The sequence below is a fragment of the Triticum urartu genome, chromosome 2, assembly GCF_003073215.2.
Source record: "Triticum urartu cultivar G1812 chromosome 2, Tu2.1, whole genome shotgun sequence".
In the NCBI taxonomy this organism is placed as follows: domain Eukaryota; kingdom Viridiplantae; phylum Streptophyta; class Magnoliopsida; order Poales; family Poaceae; genus Triticum; species Triticum urartu.
Genome location: NC_053023.1, coordinates 456,388,654 through 456,405,078, shown reverse-complemented (window position 1 = coordinate 456,405,078; position 16,425 = coordinate 456,388,654).

The window sequence follows — 16,425 nt, the reverse complement described above, 5'->3', positions numbered from 1 at the left end:
GTTGCTAAATTTATACCACCTAGCTTCACATACCAACAAAAGAAAAAGTTCTTCTATGATTTGAGACATTACTTTTGGGATGACCCACATCTTTATAAAGAAGGAGTAGATGGTGTTATTAGACGTTGTGTACCTGAGCATGAACAGGAACCGATCCTACGCAAGTGCCACTCCGAAACTTATGGAGGACACCACGCGGGAGATAGAACTGCACATAAGGTATTGCAACCCGGTTTTTATTGGCCTACTCTCTTCAAGGATGCCCATAAGTTTGTCCTATCTTGTGATGAATGTCAAAGAATTGGTAATATTAGTAGACGTCAAGAAATTCCTATGAATTATTCACTTGTTATTGAACCATTTGATGTTTGGGGCTTTGATTATATGGGACCTTTTCCTGCCTCTAATGGATATACACATATTTTAGTTGCTGTTGATTACGTTACTAAGTGTGTAGAAGCTATTCCAACTAGTAGTGCTGATCATAACACTTCTATTAAAATGCTTAAAGAAGTTATTTTTCCGAGGTTTGGAGTCCCTAGATATTTAATGACCGATGGTGGTTCACATTTTATTCATGGTGCTTTCCGTAAAATGCTTGCTAAATATGACGTCAATCATAGAATTGCATCTCCGTATCACCCACAGTCTAGTGGTCAAGTAGAATTGAGTAACAGGGAACTCAAATTAATTTTGCAAAAGACTGTCAATAGGTCTAGAAAGAATTGGTCCAAGAAACTTGATGATGCATTATGGGCCTATAGAACTGCATATAAAAATCCTATGGGTATGTCTCCGTATAAAATGGTATATGGAAAAGCATGTCACTTACCTCTCGAACTAGAACATAAGGCATATTGGGCTATTAAAGAGATCAACTATGATTTCAAACTTGCCGGTGAAAAGAGGTTATTTGATATTAGCTCACTTGATGAATGGAGAACCCAAGCTTATGAAAATGCCAAGTTGTTTAAAGAAAAGGTTAAAAGATGGCATGACAAAAGGATACAAAAGCGTGAGTTTAATGTAGGTGATTATGTATTGCTATACAACTCTCGTTTAAGATTTTTTGCAGGGAAACTTCTCTCTAAATGGGAAGGCCCCTATGTTATCGAGGAGGTCTATCATTCTGGTGCCATAAAAATCAACAACTTCGGCACAAATCCGAAGGTGGTAAACGGTCAAAGAATCAAACATTATATCTTAGGTAATCCCATAAATGTTGAAACCAATATTATTGAAACCATAACCCGGAGGAATACATTAGGGACACTTTCCAGAACGTTTCAGACTCCGAAAAGGAATAAGTATGTGGTACGGTAAGTACACCAACTCCAAAACAATTTTTAAGGCAATATTTCTCCGTTTTGGAATATTTAGAAAAATAGAAAATTAAGTAGCAGTCCGGGAAGGACACGAGGGCCTCACAAGGGTGGAGGGCGCCCCCTACCTCATGAGCTCCTCGTGTGCCTTCCGGACTCCGTTTTCTTGCACGATACATATTTTGGTCGGTAAAAAATCATTATATAATCTCCCGGGGGTTTTGACTCCCGTATCACGCAAAAATCTCCTATTTTTGTTTTGAGCTATTTTTCTGATAGATCTAGATTATCATGACATCCCCAAGTGCTTCCAAGGACAAGTTCTTCGAGAAGGTCATCAACCCTTACCTCGCGGAGGTGCTGCGACACCCTCAAACCATCGAGATGTGTGATGGGTTGCTGCACATCCGCGATGCTAAGGGACCCAAGGGAATCGGAAGCGTGGAGACGAGGCTCGAAGCAATGGAGCAACAAGTTTTCAAGTGCCAGGGGATGGTGGAGCATGGAATCAATGCTAGCCACATGATGCTCGCTGAGTTCACTAACAACTACAAGCCGGATGCCAAGAACACCGAGGAGGCCGTCTTCAAGCTACATGAGAAGATCGAGCACCTCCAAGCCCAAATCTATGACCTGCAAAACCAAAACTGTGAGTATGAATATAGATTCAAAACAATGAGTTTGGCTGCAGATTCGAGGATTCCGGAGACTCGATCATCTTTCTATGATGGTGAACCTATGCCTTGGAAGATGGATGACAAGCATGCATCATCAACAACACCTCCACCGTCTCCTCCAACAAAGAAGAATTGAGTATCTGGGTATGGGCACTCCACTTGGCAACTGCCAAGCTTGGGGGAGTGCCCCGGTATCGTATCACCATCACTTTTATCTTTACCATTTTCCTTAGTTCGATCTTATCAGTAGTATTTTGATCTAGTAGAATAAAGTTTGTGGCATGATCTAGTTGTGAGTTTTGCTTTATTATCCTTCTATGTAATCGAGTCCGTGAGCTATATAATATAGATTAGTGTTGATTCAAGGGCTTGATTGTTTTGCCATGATCCTAAGTGAATAAAAGAGAAAGAGAAAGAAATAAAAAGAAACAAAGAGATCATATGGATCTCATGGAGAGTAATGAGCTCACATAGAAAAAGTATAATGAATAAAAGTTGTTGAGAGTTGACAAGCATAGTTTTGGTCATCGTTGCAATTAATAGGAAGTAATAAAGAAAGAGAGGTATTCACATATAGATATACTATCTTGGACATCTTTTATGATCGTGAGCACTCATTAAAATATGACATGCTAAAGAGTCGACATTGGACAAGGAAGACAATGTAATGGGTGATGTTTTCTTACATCTGAGATAAATTATATTGTCTTGGATCTTCCAACATGTTGAGCTTGCCTTTCCCCCTCACGCTAGCCAAATTCATTGCACCAAGTAGAGATACTACTTGTGCTTCCAAATACCCTTAAACCAGTTTTGCCATGAGAGTCCACCATATCTACCTATGGATTGAATAAGACCCTTCAAGTTGTCATCGGTGCAAAGCAATAAAAATTGCTCTCTAAATATGTATGATTGATTGGTGTGGGAGAAATAAGCTTTATACGATCTTGTGATGTGGAAGTAATAAAAGCGACAGACTGCATAATAAAGGTTCATATCACAAGGGGCAATATAAAGTGACGTTCTTTCGCATTAAGATTTTGTGCATCCAACCATAAAAGCGCATGGCAACCTCTGCTTCCCTCTGCGAAGGGCCTATCTTTTATCATTATCTTCTACCTTATGCAAGAGTCATGGTGATGTTCGCCCTTCCTTTTTACACTTTATCCTTTGGCAAGCACAGTATGTTGGAAAGATCCTGGTATATATGGCTAATTGGATATGAGTTTTCATGAACTATTACTGTTGACATTACCCTTGAGGTAAAACATTGGGAGGCAAGACTATAAGCCCCTATCTTTCTCTGTGTCCGATTAAAACTCCATACCCATAAGTATTGCGTGAGTGTCAGCAATTGTGAAAGATTATATGATAGTTGAGTATGTGGACTTGCTAAAAAGCTCTTATACATTGACTCTTTCCTATGTTATGATAAATTGCAATTGCTTCAATGACCGAGATTGTAGTTTGTTAGTTTTCAATGAAGTTTACGATTCATACCTGATATTGTGATTGAATTATTACTCTAGCATTAGAGATCATATGACAAAAATTATATAAGTTGCTGTTATAAGAATGATCATGATGCCCTCATGTCCGTGTTTTATTTTTATCGACACCTTCATCTCTAAACATGTGGACATATTTTTCGATTTCAGCTTTTCGCTTGAGGACAAGCGAGGTCTAAGCTTGGGGGAGTTGATAAGTCCATTTTGCATCATGCTTTTATATCGATATTTATTGCATTATGGGCTGTTATTTCACATTATGTCACAATACTTATGGCTATTCTCTCTTATTTTACAAGGTTTACATAAGGAGGGAGAATGCCGGCAGTTGGAATTCTGGGCTGGAAAAGGAGCAAATATTAGAGACCTATTCTGCACAACTCCAAAAGTCCTGAAACTCCACGGAACACCTTATAATAAATAATGAAAAATCCTCGCCAAAGATGAAGACCAGGGGGCCCACACCCTTCTCACGAGGGTGGGGGGCGGCCCCCCTAGGGCGCGCCCCCCTACCTCGGTGGGCCCCCTGGTGGCTCTCCGATGACCATCTTCTCCTATATGAAGTCTTTCGTCGAGAAAAAATAGCAAGCAACCTTTCGGGACGAAACTCCGCCACCACGAGGCGGAACCTTGGCGGATCCAATCTAGAGCTCCGGCAGAGCTGTTCTGCCGGGGAAACCTCCCTCCCGGAGGGGGAAATCATCGCCATCGTCATCACCAACGCTCCTCTCATCGGGAGAGGGCAATCTCCATCAACATCTTCATCAACACCATCTCATCTCAAAACCCTAGTTCATCTCTTGTATCCAATTCTTGTCTCCAAGTCCGGGATTGGTGCTAGTAGGTTGCTAGTAGTGTTAATTATAGCTTGTAGTTGATGCTAGTTGGTTTAATTGGTTGAAGATCATATGTTCAGATCCTATATGCATATTAATCATGTTTATGCTTTGTGAGTAGTTACGTTTGTTCCTGAGGACAAGGGATAAGTCTTGCTATTAGTAGTCATGTGAATTTGGTATTTGTTCGATATTTTGATGAGATGTAGGTTGTCTAGCCTCTAGTGGTGTTATGTGAACGTCGACTACATAACACTTCACCATTATTTGGGCCTAGAGGAAGGCATTGGGAAGTAATAAGTAGATGATGGGTTGCTAGAGTGACAGAAGCTTAAACCCTAGTTTATGCATTGCTTCGTAAGGGGCTGATTTGGATCCATATGTTTCATGCTATGGTTAGGTTTACCTTAATACTTTTGTTGTAGTTGCGGATGCTTGCAATAGAGGTTAATCATAAGTGGGATGCTTGTTCAAGTAAGAACAGCACCCAAGCACCGGTCCACCCACATATCAAATTATCAAGGTACCGAACGCGAATCATATGAACGTGATGAAAACTAGCTTGACGATATTCCCATGTGTCCTCGGGAGCGCTTTTCCTTATATAAGAGTTTGTCCAGGCCTGTCCTTTGCTACAAAAGGACTGGGCCACCTTGCTGCACTTTATTTACTTTTGTTACTTGTTGCTCGTTACAAATTATCTCATTACAAAACTATCTGTTACCACTTATTTCAGTACTTGCAGACAATACCTTGCTGAAAACCGTTTATCATTTCCTTCTGCTCCTCGTTGGGTTCGACACTCTTACTTATCTAAAGGACTATGATAGATCCCCTATACTTGTGGGTCATCAAGGTGTCAATAAAAATAAAATACGGACATGAGGGCATCATGATCATTCTTAGAACAACAACAACATATATATATATTGTCATACGATCTCTTATGCTAAAGTAACAATTCAATCACAATTTCAAGTATGAATCATAAAATTTATTGAGAACCAACAAACTCTAATCTCAGTCATTGAGGCAATTGCAATTTATCATAACATAGGAAAGAGTCAATATAAGAGCTTTTCAGCAAGTCCACATACTCAACTATCATTTAGTCTTTCACAATTTCTAACACTCACGCGATATTTATGGTTATGAAGTTTTAATCGAACACAGAGAAAGATAGGGGCTTATAGTTTTGCCTCCCAACGTTTACCTCAAAGGTAATGTCAACAATAATAGTTCATGAGAACTCACATCCAATTAGCTATATATATCAGGATATTTCCAACACATTGTGCTTGCCAAAGGATAAAATGTAAAAAGGAAAGGTGAATATCACCATGACTCTTTGCATGAAGTATAAGACAAGAATAAAAGATAGGCCCTTTGCAGAGGGAAGCAGAGGTTGTCATGCGCTTTTATGATTGGATGCACGAAATCTTAATGCAAAAGAACGTCACTTTATATTGCCACTTGTGATATGGACCTTTATTATGCAGTCCGTCGCTTTTATTTCTTCCATATCACAAGATCGTATAAAGCTTATTTTCTCCACATTAATAAGTCATACATATTTAGAGAGCAATTTTTATTGCTTGCACCAATGACATCTTACTTGATGGATCTTACTCAGTCCATAGGTAGATATGGTGGACTCTCATGGCAAAACTGGGTTTAGAGATATTTGGAAGCACAAGTAGTATCTCTAATTGGTGCAAAGAAATTGGCTAGCATGAGAGGGAAAGGCAAGCTCAACATGTTGGATGATCCATGACAATATAATTTATCTCAGATGCAAGAGAACATAACCCATTATGTTGTCTTCCTTGTCCAACATCAACTATTTAGCATGTCATATTTTAATGAGTGCTCACAATCATAAAAGATGTCAAAGATAGTATATTTATATGTGACCTCTCTTTCTTTATTACTTCCTATTAATTGCAACGATGACCAAAACTATGTTTGTCAACTCTCAACAACTTTTATTCATCATACTCTTTATATGTGAGCTCATTACTCTCCATAAGATCCATATGATCTCTTTATTTCTTTTTATTTCTTCTCTTTTATTCTATTCTCTCAAGATCATAGCAAAATAATCAAGCCCTTGACTCAACACTATTTATTATATATAGCTCACGGACTCGATTACATAAGAAGATCATAAAGCAAAACTCACAACTAGATCATACTAAAACTTTATTCTACTAGATCAAGATATTATCAAAAGGATCGAACTAAGAAAAACGGTAAAGATAAAAGTGATGGTGATACGATACCGGGGCACTCCCCCAAGCTTGGCAGTTGCCAAGGGGAGTGCCCATACCCATGTGTTTGTGCCTCCTTCTTCAGGGGTGGTGATGTGATATTCTTGATGATGATGCCCCTCCTTCTTCGTGCTTATTAACTTGCTGCTTGAGGTCCATTATTTCCTTACGGAGCTTGCCCGTGACGGCTAAGGCTCCCTTCACCCAAGGATGTTGCATAGCTGCAGGAGAACAAGTAACACTCTTTTTCATATTTTTGTAAGAAAGAAATATAACATTGGAAGGGATGACCGAGTTTGGAATAGCCGAGCTCTGTAGTTCCCCCATAGTGAATCCTGCTCGAAGACGGGAAGTAACTTCTTCATCCTCCTCCATGGCATCTATCCTTTTCAAATCGGCCTCCATCTCTTCCTCAGTTGATGGACAAAGTGGTCAGCATTGCTGTTTGCTCTTGGCCCCGGTGTCGGATGAGACACCCGACTCTCCCCGACTGACTATTGAGAAGACATCTTGCTCTAAGTCTGCAGCAGAAACAACTCGAAACAAAGACAAGAGATATTTGTGTGATATGGTGGTCAAAACCTTCGGGAGATTATATAGTGAATTTTTACCGACCAAAAGAAGTATTGTGCAAGAAAACGGAGTCCAGAGAGCACACGAGGTGCCCACGAGGCAGGGGGTGCACCCAGGGGGGTAGGGCGCGCCCTCCACCCTCGTGGAAGCCCCGTGTCCTCTCGGGTCTACTTCTTATTTTCCTATTTTCTTAAATATTCCAAAACAGAGAAAAATTGCCGTACCACGTACCACGTACCTATTCCTTTTCAGAGTCTGAAATGTTCCGGAAAGTGTCCCTTATGTATTCCTCCTAGGTTACGGTTTCAATAATATTAGTTTCAACATTTATAGGATTACCTGAGATATAATGTTTGATTCTTTGCTCGTTCACCACCTTCGGATTTGTGCCTTCGAAATTGTTGATTTTTATGGCACCGAAACGATAGACTTGCTCGATGACGTAAGGACCTTCCCATTTAGAGAGAAGTTTGCCTGCAAAAAATCGTAAATGAGAGTTGTATAACAATACATAATCACCTACATTAAACTCACGCTTTTGTATCCTTTTGTCATGCCATCTTTTAACCTTTTCTTTAAACAGTTTGGCATTCTCATAGGCATGGGTTCTCCATTCATCAAGTGAGCTAATGTCAAATAACCTCTTCTCTCCGGAAAGTTTGAAGTCATAGTCGAGCTCTTTGATAGCCCAATATGCCTTATGTTCTAGTTCGAGAGGTAAGTGACATGCTTTACCATAAACCATTTTATACGGAGACATACCCATAGGGTTTTTATATGCAGTTCTATAGGCCCATAATGCATCATCAAGTTTCTTGGACCAATTCTTTCTAGATCTATTAATAGTCTTTTGCAAAATTAATTTGAGCTCTCTGTTACTCAATTCTACTTGACCACCAGACTGCGGGTGATAAGGAGATGCAATTCTATGATTAACATCATACTTAGCAAGCATTTTACGAAAGGCACCATGAATAAAATGTGAACCACCATCGGTCATTAAATATCTAGGGACTCCAAACCTTGGAAAAATAACTTCTTTAAGCATCTTAATAGAGGTGTTATGATCAGCACTACTAGGTGGAATAGCTTCTACCCACTTAGTAACGTAATCAACAATAACTAAAATATGTGTATACCCATTAGAGGAAGGAAAAGGTCCCATATAATCAAAGCCCCAAACATCAAATGGTTCAATAACAAGTGAATAATTCATAGGCATTTCTTGACGTCTACTAATATTACCGATTCTTTGACATTCATCACAAGACAAGACAAACTTACGGGCATCCTTGAAGAGAGTAGGCCAATAAAAACTGGATTGCAATACCTTATGTGCAGTTCTATCTCCAGCGTGGTGCCCTCCATAAGCCTCGGAGTGCCACTTGCATAGGATCTATTCCTGTTCATGCTCAGGTACACAACGTCTAATAATACCATCTACTCCTTCTTTATAAAGATGTGGGTCATCCCAAAAGTAATGTCTCAAATCATAGAAAAACCTTTTCTTTTGCTGATATGTGAAACTAGGTGGTATAAATTTAGCAACAATATAATTAGCATAATCAGCATACCAAGGAGCAGTACGAGAAGCATTTATGACAACTAATTGTTCATCAGGAAAGCTATCATCAATAGGTAGTGGGTCATCAAGAACATTTTCTAACCTAGACAAGTTGTCTGCAACGGGGTTCTCAGCTCCCTTTCCATCAATAATATGCAAATCAAATTCTTGTAGGAAGAGGACCCATCTAATAAGTATAGGTTTAGCATCTTTGTTTTCCATAAGGTATTTAATAGTAGCATGATCAGTGTGAATAGTTACTTTAGAATCAACAATATAAGGTCTGAACTTATCACAAGCAAATACAACAGTTAAAAATTCTTTTTCAGTAGTAGCATAATTTCTTTGGGCACTGTCTAGAGTTTTACTAGCATATTGGATAACATTTAATTTCTTATCAACTCTTTGTCCTAGAACAGCCCCTACAACATAATCACTAGCATCACACATAATTTCAAAAGGTAAATTCCAATCAGGTGGCTGAACAATAGGTGCAGAAATCAAAGCTTTCTTAAGTATTTCAAATGCCTCTACACAATCATCATCAAAGACAAAAGGAATATCTTTTTGTAATAGGTTAGTAAGAGGTCGGGAATTTTTTGAGAAGTCCTTAATGAACCTCCTATAAAAACCAGCATGACCAAGGAAACTTCTTATACCTTTGATGTCCTTGGGACACGACATCTTTTCAATAGCATCAACTTTAGCTTTGTCAACTTCAATACCTCTTTCAGAAATTTTATGCCCCAAGACAATACCTTCATTAACCATAAAGTGGCACTTCTCCCAATTCAAGACAAGGTTAGTTTCTTCACATCTCTGCAAAACTCGATCAAGGTTGCTCAAGAAATCATCAAAAGAGGATCCATAAACAGAGAAATCATCCATGAAAACTTCACAGATCTTTTCACAAAAGTCAGAGAATATAGCCATCATGCATCTTTGAAAGGTAGCAGGTGCATTACATAAACCAAAAGGCATACGTCTATAAGCAAAGGTACCGAAAGGGCAAGTAAAAGTAGTCTTTTCTTGATCATCAGCTGACACAGGTATTTGAGAGAAACCAGAGTAACCATCTAGAAAGCAAAAATGTGTATGTTTGGATAATCTTTCTAGCATTTGATCAATAAAAGGCAAAGGGTAATGATCTTTTCAGTAGCTTTATTTAATTTGCTGAAATCAATTACCATCCTATAGCCTGTAATAATTCTTTGCGGAATCAATTCATCTTTATCATTAGGAACGACAGTAATACCTCCCTTCTTAGGGACACAATGGACAGGACTTACCCACTGACTATCAGCAACGGGATAAATTATACCTGCCTCAAGGATCTTTAATATTTCCTTTCTTACCACTTCTTTCATCTTAGGATTCAGCCGTCGTTGGTGATCCATAACTGGTTTGGTGTCTTTCTCCGAATTTATTTTGTGTTGACATAGAGTGGGACTAATGCCTTTAATATCATCAAGAGTATATCCAATAGCAGCGCGGTGCTTCTTCAGAGTTTTCAATAATTTTTCTTCCTCCTTCTCTGAAAGGTTAGCACTAATAATAACATGATATATCTTCTTTTCATCAAGATAAGCATATTTAAGAGTATCAGGTAATGGTTTAAGCTCAAATACGGGATCACCCTTGGGTGGAGGAGGATCCCCTAGGGTTTCGACAAGCAAGTTGTGTTTCAGAATAGGTCCCTGTTTAAAGAATACTTCATCTATTTCCCTTCTTTCATTCATGAACAGATCATTTTCATGGTCTAGTAAATATTGTTCTAAAGGATCAGTAGGAGGCACGACAATAGAAGCAAGACCAATAATTTCATCTTTACTAGGCAATTCCTCATCACGGGGTTGTCTACGAAACTTAGCAAAATTAAACTCATGAGACATATCCCCTAAACCAACAGAAACAATATCCTTATTGCAGTCTATCTTAGCATTAACAGTATTCAAGAAGGGTCTACCAAATATAATGGGACAAAAGCTATATTGTGGGGAACCAAGAACAAGAAAATCAGCAGGATATTTAACCTTCCCACACAAGACTTCAACACCTCTAACAATCCCAATTGGTGAAATAGTATCTCTATTGGCAAGCATAATGGTAACATTGATATCTTCTATCTTAGCAGGTGCAATATCATGCATAATTTCTTTGTATAAGGAATGAGTATTGCACTTGCACTAGCACCCATATCACATAAGCCATGATAGCAATGATCTCGTATTTTAACAGAAATAACAGGCATGCCTACAACAGGTCTATGTTTATTTTTAGCATCAGGTCTAGCAATTCTAGCAGCTTCATTGCAGAAGTAAATAACATGCCCATCAATATTATCGGCCAAGATATATTTTACCATAGCAATCTTAGGTTCAACTTTAATTTGCTCAGGGGGTTTAGGTGTCTTAATATTACTTTTGTTAACCATAGTTGAAACTTTAGCATGATCCTTTATTCTAACAGGGAAAGGTGGTTTCTCAATATAAGCAGCAAGAACAACATGATCATCATAAGTGATAGTCTTTTCTTCAACTTTAATAGGTGCAACTACTTTTACTTCAATGAGAGGATTATATTTAAACCACTTCTCCTTAGGGAGATCAACATGAGTAGCAAAGGATTCACAGAAAGAAGCTACTATCTTAGAGTCAAGTCCATATTTAGTGCTAAATTAACGAAAAGCATCGGTATCCATAAAAGATTTAACACAATCAAACTTAGGTGTTATACCTGACTCCTTACCTTCGTCGAGGTCCCAATCTTCAGAGTTGCGTTTAATTGTTTCCAATAAATCCCATTTGAATTCAATAGTATTCATCATAAAAGATCCAGTACAAGAAGTATCGAGCATGGAGCGATTACTAAGAGAAAGCCGAGCATAAATTTTTTGAATAATCATTTCTCTTGAGAGCTCATGATTGGGGCATGAATATAACATTGAATTAAGCCTCCCCAAAGCTTGAGCAATGCTTTCTCCTTCACGAGGCCAAAAATTATATATATAATTACGATCACGATGAACAAGATGCATAGGATAAAACTTCTGATGAAATTCCAATTTCAATCGGTTGTAGTCCCATGATCCCATATCAAAACATAGCCTATACCATGTCAATGCATCTCCCTTCAAAGATAAAGGGAAGACCTTCTTATTGATAACATCATCGGGCATACCTGCAAGCTTAAATAATCCACAAACTTCATCCACATAGATTAAGTGTAAATAGGGATGCAATGTTCCATCTCCTGCAAAAGGATTAGCTTGGAGTTTCTCTATCATACCCGAAGGAATTTCAAAGTAAACATTTTGAGTAGGTTCAGTAGGTTGAGGGGCAACTCTTTGCTCTACTGGTCGGGGTGAAGATACCCCGAACAAGCCCCTCAAAGGATTATGTTCCATAGTAACGAGTGGCAGTAAATTTCAGCACACTATGTAAATGTTTCCTTACCAAATTCCACCTACCAAAGGCGCTTCACTCCCCGGCAACGGCGTCAGAAAAGAGTCTTGATGACCCACAAGTGTAGGGTATCTATCATAGCTTTTCGATAAGGAAGAGTGTCGAACCCAACAAGGAACAGAAGGAAATGATAAGCAGTTTTTAGTAAGGTATTCTCTGCAAGCACTGAAATTATCGGTAACAAATAGTTTTGTGATAAGGTAATTTGTAACGAGTAGCAAGTAATAAAAGTAAATAAGGTGCAGCAAGATGGCCCAATCCTTTTTGTAGCAAAGGACAAGCCTGGACAAACTCTTATATGAAGGAAAGCGCTCCCGAGGACACATGTGAATTATCGTCAAGCTAGTTTCCATCATGATCATATGATTCGCGTTCGGTACTTTGATAATTTGATATGTGGGTGGACTGGTGCTTGGGTGCTGCCCTTAATTGGACAAGCATCCCACTTATGATTAACCCCCATTGCAAGAATCCGCAACTACAATAGAAGTATTAAGGTAAACCTAACCATAGCATGAAACATATGGATCCAAATCAGCCCCTTACGAAGCAAGGCATAAACTAGGGTTTAAGCTTCTGTCACTCTAGCAACCCATCATCTACTTATTACTTCCCAATGCCTCCCTCTAGGCCCAAACAATGGTGAAGTGTCATGTAGTCGACGTTCACATGACACCACTAGAGGGATGACAACATACATCTCATCAAAATATCGAACGAATACCAAATTCACATGACTACTTATAGCAAGACTTCTCCCATGTCCTCAGGAACAAACGTAAATACTCACAAAGCATATTCATGTTCATAATCAGAGGGGTATTAATATGCATAATGGATCTAAACATATGATCTTCAACCAAGTAACCAACTAGCATCAACTACAAGGAGTAATCAACACTACTAGCAACCCACAGGTACCAATCTGAGGTTTGGATACAAAGATTGGATACAAGAGATGAACTAGGGTTTGAGATGAGATGGTGCTGGTGAATATGTTGATGGAGATTGACCCCATCCCAATGAGAGGATCGTTGGTGATGATGATGGTGTTGATTTCCCCCTCCCGGAGGGAAGTTTCCCCGGCAGAACAGCTCTGTCGGAGCCCTAGATTGGTTCCGCCAAGGTTTCGCCTCGTGGCGGCGGAGTTTCTTCCCCAAAGCTTGCTTATGATTTTTCCCTCGACAAAAGACTCCATATAGCCAAAGATGGGCATCGGAGGGCCACCAGGGGGCCCACGAGGCAGGGGGCGTGCCCAGGGGGGTAGGGCGCGCCCCCACCCTCGTGGCCAGGGTGTGGGCCCCCCTCTAGAAATTTCTTCGCTTAGTATTTTTTATATATTTTGGAAATAACTTCCGTGAAGTTTCAGGACTTTTGGAGCTGAGAATAGGTCTCTAATATTTGCTCCTTTTGTAGCCCAGAATCCCAGCTGTCGGCATTCTCCTATTCATGTAAATCTTGTAAAATAAGAGAGAATAGGCATAAGTATTGTGACATAATGTGTAATAACATCCCATAATGCAATAAATATCGATATAAAAGCATGATGCAAAATGGACGTATCAGCCATCGCACACTGATCGCTGACCTGTGTGAAAGTGAACAACTCACATATTGGGTGTCACACATAAGAGTTACCTGAACTCAACATCAAAGCTCCTTTCTTGACCGCCCCTCTGAAACTTGAAGGAATTTCTGTTGGGGAACGTACTAATTTCAAAAAAATTCCTACGCACACGCAAGATCATGGTGATGCATAGCAACGAGAGGGGAGAGAGTTGTTATGACAACGCGGTTGATGTAGTCGTACGTCTTCACGATTGACCGATCCTAGTACCGAACCTACGGCACCTCCGCGATCTGCACACTTTCGGCTCGGTGACGTCCCATGAACTCACGATCCAGTAGAGCTTTGAGGGAGAGCTTCGTCAGCACGACGGTGTGATGATGGTGATGATGAAGTTACCGGCACAGGGCTTCGCCTAAACACTGCAACGATATGACCGAGGTGGAATATGGTGGAGGGGGGCACTGTACACGTCTTGGAACAATAAACTTGTGTGTTCTAGGTTGCCCCCTGCCCCCGTATATAAAGGATCAAGGGGGAGGCTGGCCGGCCCTAGTGGCGCCCAAGGAGAGGAGGAATCCTCCTCCTAGTAGGAGTAGGATTCATCCTTTCCTAGTCCTACTAGGAAGGGGAAAGTGGGAAGGAAAGAGAGGGAGAGGGAGAGGGAAAGAGGGGCCGCGCTCCCTCCCCTAGTCCTATTCGAACTCACCTTGGGGGGGGGGCACCTCCTGGGTTACTGCACTCTCTCTCCCCTAAGGCCCACGAAGGCCCAATACTTCCCCGGGGGGTTCCGGTAACCCCTCCTGCACTCCGGTTTTCTCTGAAATCATCCGGAACACTTAAGGTGTTTGAATATAGCTGTCCAATATATCGATCTTTATGTCTCGACCATTGCGAGACTCCTCGTCATGTCCGTGATCATATCCGGGACTCCGAACTATCTTCGGTACATCAAAACACATAAACTCATAATACCGATCGTCACCGAATGTTAAGCGTGCGGACCCTACGGGTTCGAGAACTATGTAGACATGACCGAGACACGTCTCCGTTCAATAACCAATAGCGGAACCTGGATGCTCATATTGGCTCCTACATATTCTACAAAGACTTTATCGGTGAAACCGCATAACAACATACGTTGTTCCCTTTGTCATCGGTATGTTACTTGCCCGAGATTGGATCGTCGGTATCTCAATACCTAGTTCAATCTCGTTACCGGAAAGTCTCTTTACTTGTTCCGTAATGCTACATCCCATAACTAACTCATTAGCTACATTGCTTGCAAGGCTTATAGCGATGTACATTACCGAGAGGGCCAGAGATACCTCTCCGACAATCGGAGTGACAAATCCTAATCTTGATATATGCCAACTCAACAAACACCATCGGAGACACCTGTAGAGCACCTTTATAATCACCCAGTTACGTTGTGATGTTTGGTAGCACACAAAGTGTTCCTCCGGTATTTGGGAGTTGCATGATCTCATAGTCATGGGAACATGTATAAGTTATGGAGAAAGCAATAACAACAAACTAAATGATCATCGTGCTAAGCTAATGGATGGGTCAAGTCAATCACATCATTCTCTAATGATGTGAACCCGTTAATCAAATGACAACTCATGTCTATGGTTAGGAAACTTAACCATCATTGATTCAACGAGCTAGTCAAGTAGAGGCAAACTAGTGACACTCTGTTTGTCTATGTATTCACACATGTACTAAGTTTCCGGTTAATACAATTCTAGCATGAATAATAAACATTTATCATGATATAAAGAAATATAAATGACAACTTTATTATTGCCTCTAGGGCATATTTCCTTCAGTCACCCACTTGCAGTAGAGTCAATAATCTAGATTACATTGTAATGATTCTTATACCCATGGAGTCTTGGTGCTAATCATGTTTTGCTCGTGAGAGAGGTTTAGTAAACGGGTCTGCAACATTCAGATCCATATGTATCTTGCAAATATCTATGTCTCCCTCCTTGACTTGATCGCGGATGGAATTGAAGCGTCTCTTGATGTGCTTGGTTCTCTTGTGAAATCTGGATTCCTTTGCCAAGGCAATTGCACCACTATTGGCACAAAAGATTTTCATTGGATCGATGCACTAGGTATGACACCTAGATCGGATATGAACACCTTCATCCAGACTCCTTCATTTGCTGCTTCTGAAGCAGCTATGTATTCCGCTTCACACGTAGATCCCGCAACGCTCTGCTTGGAACTGCACCAACTGACAGCTCACCATTTAATTAAAATACGTATCCGCTTTATGACTTAGAGTCATCCGGATCAGTGTCAAAGCTTGCATTGACGTAACCGTTTGCGATGAGCTCTTTGTCACCTCCATATACGAGAAACATATCCTTAGTCCTTTTCAGGTATTTCAGGATATTCTTGACCGCTGTCCAGTGATCCACTCCTGGATTACATTGGTACCTCCCTGCTAAACTGATAGCAAGGCACACATCAGGTCTGGTACACAGCATTGCATACATGATAGAACCTATGGCTGAAGCATAGGGAACACCTTTCATTTTCTCTCTATCTTCTGCACTGGTCGGGCATTGAGTCTGACTCAACTTCACACCTTGTAACACAGGCAAGAACCCTTTCTTTGCTTGATCCATTT